The sequence below is a fragment of the Benincasa hispida genome, chromosome 12, assembly GCF_027475165.1.
Source record: "Benincasa hispida cultivar pf3 chromosome 12, pf3_genome.v1.1, whole genome shotgun sequence".
NCBI lineage: Eukaryota > Viridiplantae > Streptophyta > Magnoliopsida > Cucurbitales > Cucurbitaceae > Benincasa > Benincasa hispida.
In genome coordinates this window covers 70,586,786-70,594,176 of record NC_143489.1, presented here as the reverse complement: position 1 = coordinate 70,594,176, position 7,391 = coordinate 70,586,786, and the positions used below count along the sequence as shown (strand labels likewise).

Genomic DNA, 7,391 nt, shown 5'->3' with positions numbered 1-7,391 from the left:
ATTAGAAATGTCTGACTTTAAGTGGTAATCAATTACCCATGGTATCTGACCATCGGTAGCTTCAAACAAAATCTCCATCGTCCAGATTGAAGACTCTCATGTCAAGAACATGCTATCAATTAATTTCAGCTCAATCGAACCATGGATTGATCCCCAAATAGCTAAAAGACATTGCTGGTCGGAATGAAGCTTTCTTCAATTTTCTCTTACCATTTTTACTACAATCTCGATCTAGTGCATCTCTCTCACCAAAAGTCTGCGGCTGCGGTTTTGGTTATTTAAAAAATAACTTAACTTCCCTATTTGATGAGCCTTAAATGATGGATCTTCTACTAAAACAAGCGAAATAACCCAACACTTATAATAATATATGAATTTGTGTCCATGACATGAAATTTTGATTATACGATTCATAGCATCCCAACGTCAACATGAAAACTAAAGGTTTTGTTTAGTACACATGAAAACTAAAGCTTATAAGTGATTAATATTACAATCTTCAACCTTTATAGAGTTGTAAAAATTGAATTAAAGTGCAAAAACAATATTAAAGTTTAAATGTATCCTTATAATTTTCTAGTGATTTGTGCATTACACAATATTTAAAGAGTTTAATTGTAAAGTGTGTTATAAAGGGTGATTGGTCAAATTGAGATGAAAAGGTGATATTAACAACCTTTACGGGGGGTTTTTTGCAATTTTTTTCAACGATTAAATTTACGTTATTTGCTTTTTGAATTATTGTACAAGATAGTGTAAAGTAATTTTTTTCTTGAGATTTGCGAAGTCCAAAAAAGGTCGAACATCACGTTTTCTTTTTTTTTTTCTAAGAAAATAAAATGCACACTCACATTTTATAGATGCAAAAAATCAGGATAAAGAACATGAAACTTTAGCAACAAATAAGTGGTTGCATTAAATTAGATTCCATTCACTTATGGCCCCAAACTTGCTCTAAATTGTTAAAGATCCGTTTGGTAACTATTTTATTTTTTATTTTTTATTTTTAAAGATTAAATCTATATCATCTACATTTTTCATCATGATTTACATCTTTCTTAATTACAATGATTGAATTCTTAGTCAAACAAAAATAACCTTTTAAAAGCTATTTTTTATATTTCTCAAAATTTGCTTGGTTTTTTAAACCATTAGTGATTAATAGATAACAAAGGAAGAAATTTGGAGGTGGAAACATTGTCTATAGACTTAATTTAAAAAAAACAAAATGGTTACCAAACGGGACATAAAATAATCAAAATATTTGTGCACCAACATGAGCACATATATGAAGTATAAAATATCGATATGAGGTTGAAGGTTTGAATTTCGTATTTGCATATTGTTTAATTTAATCAAATGTTTGTGCATTAATGAGCTATAATAAAATATATATGTTATATCAAGAATACTATATAATCAATCAGGAAATCAAACTAATCGGAATTCCAAAGTCAAACAACAAACCATTAAAATATTTATTTAAAAAATTAAGAGTTTGAGAAAGCCGGTAAAATTAGGTTGAGGTGCGTTGATGCTGCCCTTAGAGAAGATGTGCCCCACTAGTACTGATTAATTCGGCACTCCACTCTACAACACCTTTCAAGAACGCTTGATAGTTTTTTTTTTTTTTTTATCTATAAAATTGTATCTATCTTATGGAAGAAAGGAGATGATTAAAAAGTCCTAACTTCCTCCATGTATTGTTAAATTATCTTTAAAATAGAGGTCTAAAAATAGACATTTTCTCAACGTTTTAAAATAAATAATTAATAGAAAATAAAATAGAAAAATCAATTAAATTATCCAACAATGAGCTCAACTCAACCGATAATTGGTATGACCTTTCTCCCTAAAGGTAAAGGTTCAATCAATCATCTTTGCAATTGTTGTATTAAAAAACACTAATGGTGATCAAATATAAATTAAATTATTATCCATCTATATCTATACTAATCTATACTATATATATAAAAGGTATTATGCGAGAGAATCTTTATATCCCCATTTTGCACCTATTTTTTTTTTTTTTAGAAATTCTTATTTTATCCGTTCTAGATGGGATACAACTCATCAGAGTCTAGATGTCTGTTGAGCCTAATAGGTGTAGTTGATGCTAACATTTCAAGAAGAGACGTGATTCTTGAAATGTATGTGTCTATAGAGCCAATATATGTAATTGATATCAATTGGTACATATTGAACTTGTACATTCTTTTCACTTATGGAGTGAGATATATGTAAAAAAAATACATGTTACTTTACCGTCTTAAAAAAATGATTTCATATGATTCTATTTTAGAGAAAATATATCTAAAAATAAAAAATTTAATAAAACAGATAAGAATCGAGTTTTTGAATTTCTTTAATTATAAAATTGCAAGTAAAATTTATAAAATAGAGTTCAGAAAATATTGGCACTAAAAAATTTATTACAGAAAACTATTTTAGATTGAAAAGGTTGTCAAGATTTTCAAACAGCATAGTGATAAAAGTTTGAAAGATCAAATTTTAGAGAGAAGCAAAGATATAAAGAAGAATAAAGATTTTAGAGAGAGGAAAATACAAAATATTAAAGGAAAACCTTTTCACATAAAACCTTGAAAATTGGAGAAAATTAGAGAAAAGTAGGAGAGATAGAAAAACAGTTTAGATAGATGGATGAATAAAATTAAAATATTTTTATATGTACTATTTTATTTTTGTTATGACATCAATTCTTATTTATATTTGAGATTGATTTTGGGTGTATTTGAAATTTAAGAGCCTTATATTTATAGCATAAACAATTTCATTTTTGTTTTATTAATAATTTATTACACTGAGCTTTAGAAAATTAAACAGCTTTAGACAATTAAATACTATTTATTTTAAATTGAAATTTTGATATTTTCACGCGTTCATTATTAATTAAAAGATAATAATTTTCAAAAATAACAACTTTAGTATAAATCAAAATATATGTTATTTATATATCTATATAATTTAACTAATATATAGTTTATGCCTAGTTTGATAATCATTTTGTTTTTTAAAATCAAGTCTATTTCTTCCCTATTTCTTATCATGATTTGCATATTTTCTAAGTACAATGGTTGAATTCTTAGCCAAATTTCAAAAATAAAAACAAATTTTTAACAACTACTTTTTTTAGTTTTCAAATTTTGGCTTGATTTTTTAAACCATAAAAGTTAGATAGCAAATGAAGAAATTTAGAGGTGGAAATACCATCTATAGGTTTAGTTTTTTTTTTTAAAAAAAAAAAAAGAATTGGTGACAAAACAAATTCTTAATTAGTGATTTTTTTTTCTTATTTTGATCTCTGATATATTAAGATTTTGTTAACTCTTTAACAAAATGGTAAAGTGATCTGTATTTTTAAAAGACTAGGCTACTAAATAAGTTCCAAATAAGTTAGTTACACTAAAAAATCTAGGGGTCTCAATTTTGAATAAGGTGGCAAAAGCGGGAAAATTTAAAATATATTTTAGTTCAAAATTTTAGTTATTCAGTATCTTGGTGTGTTTGTTATTGGCATTTAACTTCACCTTATGTCTTGCTCATCTAGAACTTAGTCATAAAAAATATAATTTTCCTCATATTTTTGTTGAAGAGTTAGCATAATTTAAATAGTAGAGACTAAAATATATTTTTAAAAAATTTTAGAGTAAAAAGAATGTTTTTTAAGTTTAATGATAAAAATAAAACAAAATTCAAAGGATGTTAATTTTTTAAAAATAAATAATTGAAATCAGTAAATAGTAAAATCTAGCTAATAATATATTTAATATGACATAGTACATTATAAATTGACTGAAAGTTAAAGGAGAGTGAAAAATATTTACATGAAAATATGGGAATTATTCTCTTATGCCGACCTCTTTTTGAAGAACCTAAAATAGATTTCTTTTGAATAAAAGAAAATAGATCACTATTTAAAATATTTAGGTTTTATTTTAAGAAAACTATTAATAAAAAATGAATGGAGATGCAGGGGATCGAACCCTGTACCTCTCGCATGCAAAGCAAGCGCTCTACCATTTGAGCTACATCCCCGAGTTGAGAATGAGGTCTGTTTAATGTACTTTTATTTTAGATATTAATCTTTCAAAATATCTATCTTAGTTCATAGATTTAGAAAGAAAAACATTTCAAAATATTGCCATCATCAAATATATCTTTTAACCCTATTGTCTTGATATTTTTCCAGTTTAGTGGTTGGGTATATGATGCCTTTTTGGACTCTCTCTCTTTTAATTTTGTTCTTCTTCGAAAGGGTTATACTTCCACCACCACTACATTTTGGAAGCTCTCTTGCAAACATTTATATATATATCCACTTGCCAAGCCTAAATCTCCCAATGTGGGACAACTTCTACCTCTTTTCTCTCAAAAGCTACTTTTCCTTTTGCTATGGACCAAAAGCCCAAATTCATTCCCAACAATCCCTCACGAATGACTCGTATAGCAAACAAAGTAAAACAATAAAAGATTTTGAAAACAAGTTTTTGAGCTACGAAAGAAGAACAAACTTAAACATCGATATCATACGATTTGAATTGATGCATTGTGAAGTAGGGCAACAATCTTATTAGAGGGAGTGAGTTTACCTCTTGAACTTTCGCTAACTATGGTTGAGACCCTCACATCACACTTTTACTCCTTAAATTTTTCTTGATTTTATGATACAAAATGTGCTATATAAGGCCATGCACATAAACTCTAGGTCACCGTGAAACTCTAGAAAGAGACCCTTAAACTCTTTCCTAAAAGGCAACCACACCTTCACATTCACATTTATCGCTTCCTCAAGTCTATCGCAATAGACCACTCAAAACTGAGCTATGAAGACTTCGCATCTAGTCCATACCTGGACCAACTTCATCAAATTTGTCAAAAGACAAACCACTCAAAACTGAGATATGAAGATTTTTGCAACTATCCATCAAGTCCATACCAAAACCACCCAAAAAAAGAGCTATGGATCTTTAAGGTTTTAGTTATCTCCATCAAGTTCATATTAGAACCACTCAAAGAAAAGGATATGGAGTTCTTATGGGGTTTGAGTCTCATGCACAATGAAGATTCCTAAATTATTCTCCTTGTTAGGCCTTTGGTTAGAGGATCCGCTAAGTTCCTTTCTGATCTCACAAACTCCAAAGAGATCATTCCTTCTTTTAACAACTATTTCACAGCTCCATGTCTGAGACGTATATGCCTCCTTTTGCCATTATATACACTATTTTTTACAATTCCTATAGCAGCATGTGAGTCACAATGTAAAGAGACTAGTACCGATGTCCCCCACAATGGTACATCTCTCAATAGGCTTCTTAGTCACTCAACCTTTTGTCCTGTTAATTCTAGAGCAATAAACTTGGACTCCAAGGTAGACCTAGCTATACAATTCTATTTTGCGGACTTCCATGATATGGCTCCCCCTCCTAGTAAGAACACATATCCTCTAGTGGACATTACTTCGTCGTTGTTTATTTTCCAGTTTGCATCACAATACCCTACTAATACAGCACGAAATTTATTAAAATGCAAACAATAATTTATAGTGCTCTTAAGGTACCTTAACAGACGATGAAGCGCAATCCAGTGATCTTTATCAGGATTACGTCAAGATTATGTGTATATCTACTCACAACATATGCGATATCAAGTCTAGTGTAGTTCATTAAAAACATAGTACTTTCTATAATCTTTGCATATTTAAATTGAGAAACACTATCTCTTTTATATTTCTTAAGGCTTATATTAGCATCATAAAGTGTTCTTACAGGGGTGTCATCAAAGCTATCAAATCTCTTTAAAAGTTTTTCTATATAGTGTGATTGATACAAAGAGAATCGGTTCTCAGTTTTTCTTATCTTAACATCAAGTATTACGTCAGCTTCTCCTAGATCTTTCATTTCAAATTGTGAAGATAATAGCAACTTGGTATTATTAATTACAATTATGCTTGTTCCAAAGATAAGCATATCATCAACCTATAAACATGTAACCACACACTCTGCTCCAAAAATTTTTGAGTAAACACAAGTATTAGAAAAATTCAACTTGAAATTGTTGTTTACTAGAGTATTGTTAAATTTCTATACCATTGTTTGGGAGCATGTTTAAGACCATAAAGAGAATTTTTAAGCTGACATAATTTATTTTCTTGACCGGCAACTGTAAATCCTTCAGGTGTACCATGTAGATTTCTTCTTCTAGGTCACCATTAAGAAAGGTCTTTTTTACATCCATTTGATGTATTTGAAGACCATGAATGGTATCTAGGGAAATTAGAAGCTATTTTAGTAATAGAAGAATACATGTCAAAGTAGTCAATACCTTGTTTTTTAGTATATCCTAATATTACTAACCTAGTCTTATACCTTTCAATTGAGCGATCAGGCGTAATTTTCTTTTTAAAGATCCATTTGTATCTAATTGTCTACTACCTTAAGGAAGATCTACCAAGTCCCAAGTTTGGTTCATAGCTAGTAAATCTAATTCACTCTTAATTGCTTCTTTTCAGAAGCTTGAATCTACAAAACTTAAGGCCTCTTGGTAGGTTTTAGGATCCTTATCGATTAGGTACAAGCATGCAAATTGATTATCTATATCTTATGGCCTTTATACTAAGAAGGTAGTTAAGAAATTAGAACCTGAATTCTTTTCAATTCTTTGACTTTTACTTTTTCTAGGTTCAATTTCATGCATACTATCAGAAGAAGAAGGTAAAGATACAGATATTTTATCACTATTAGATATTTTAACTGATTTATTGTCTACCTTGATCATGGGAAATATATGCTCACAAAATTCAACATCCCTATACTCACATATTGATTTATCACTTAGGCACATAAATCTAAATGCAGCACTATTATGGGCATAACCAATGAAAACACAGTCAAAGGTTTTAGATCCTACTGTAGGTTTCTTGAATGCAAGATATCCTACCTTAGCCAAGCACCCCCACACTTTCAGGTAGTTGAGATTAGGTACGTAACATCTCCACAGTTCGTATGGTGTTTTATGCAGCTTTTATTGAGGAAGCCTATTAAGAATGAAACAGACAGAGAGTGCAGCTTTTCCCCACATATTGTCAGATAATCCAGAACTTAAAAGCATAACATTAATCATTTTCTTAATTGTTCTATTTTTACGTTAAGAAATATCATTTTGTTGTGGTGAATAAGGTGTAGTCAATTCATGAATAATATCATTTGATTCACAAAATTCTTTAAGAGATTTATCATTATGTTCATCATCTCTATATGATCTTAACGTTTTAATCCTTTTGTCTAATTAATTTTCTACTTTTGCTTTATATTTAAAAAAACATACTGCTAGTTTCATCTTTTGTTTTAAATGATAAATTTTAGTATATCTTG

At 29.1% G+C, this 7,391-nt stretch overlaps 1 non-coding gene across 1 annotated transcript; it reads right to left on the bottom strand.

Annotated features, from left to right (window-relative positions):
- Positions 1-3,983: 3,983 nt before the first annotated feature.
- On the bottom strand, positions 3,984-4,056 carry TRNAA-UGC (transfer RNA alanine (anticodon UGC)). Its single transcript has one exon. It is a non-coding gene; the product is annotated as a tRNA-Ala (tRNA).
- Between the last annotated feature and the right edge of the window lie 3,335 nt (positions 4,057-7,391).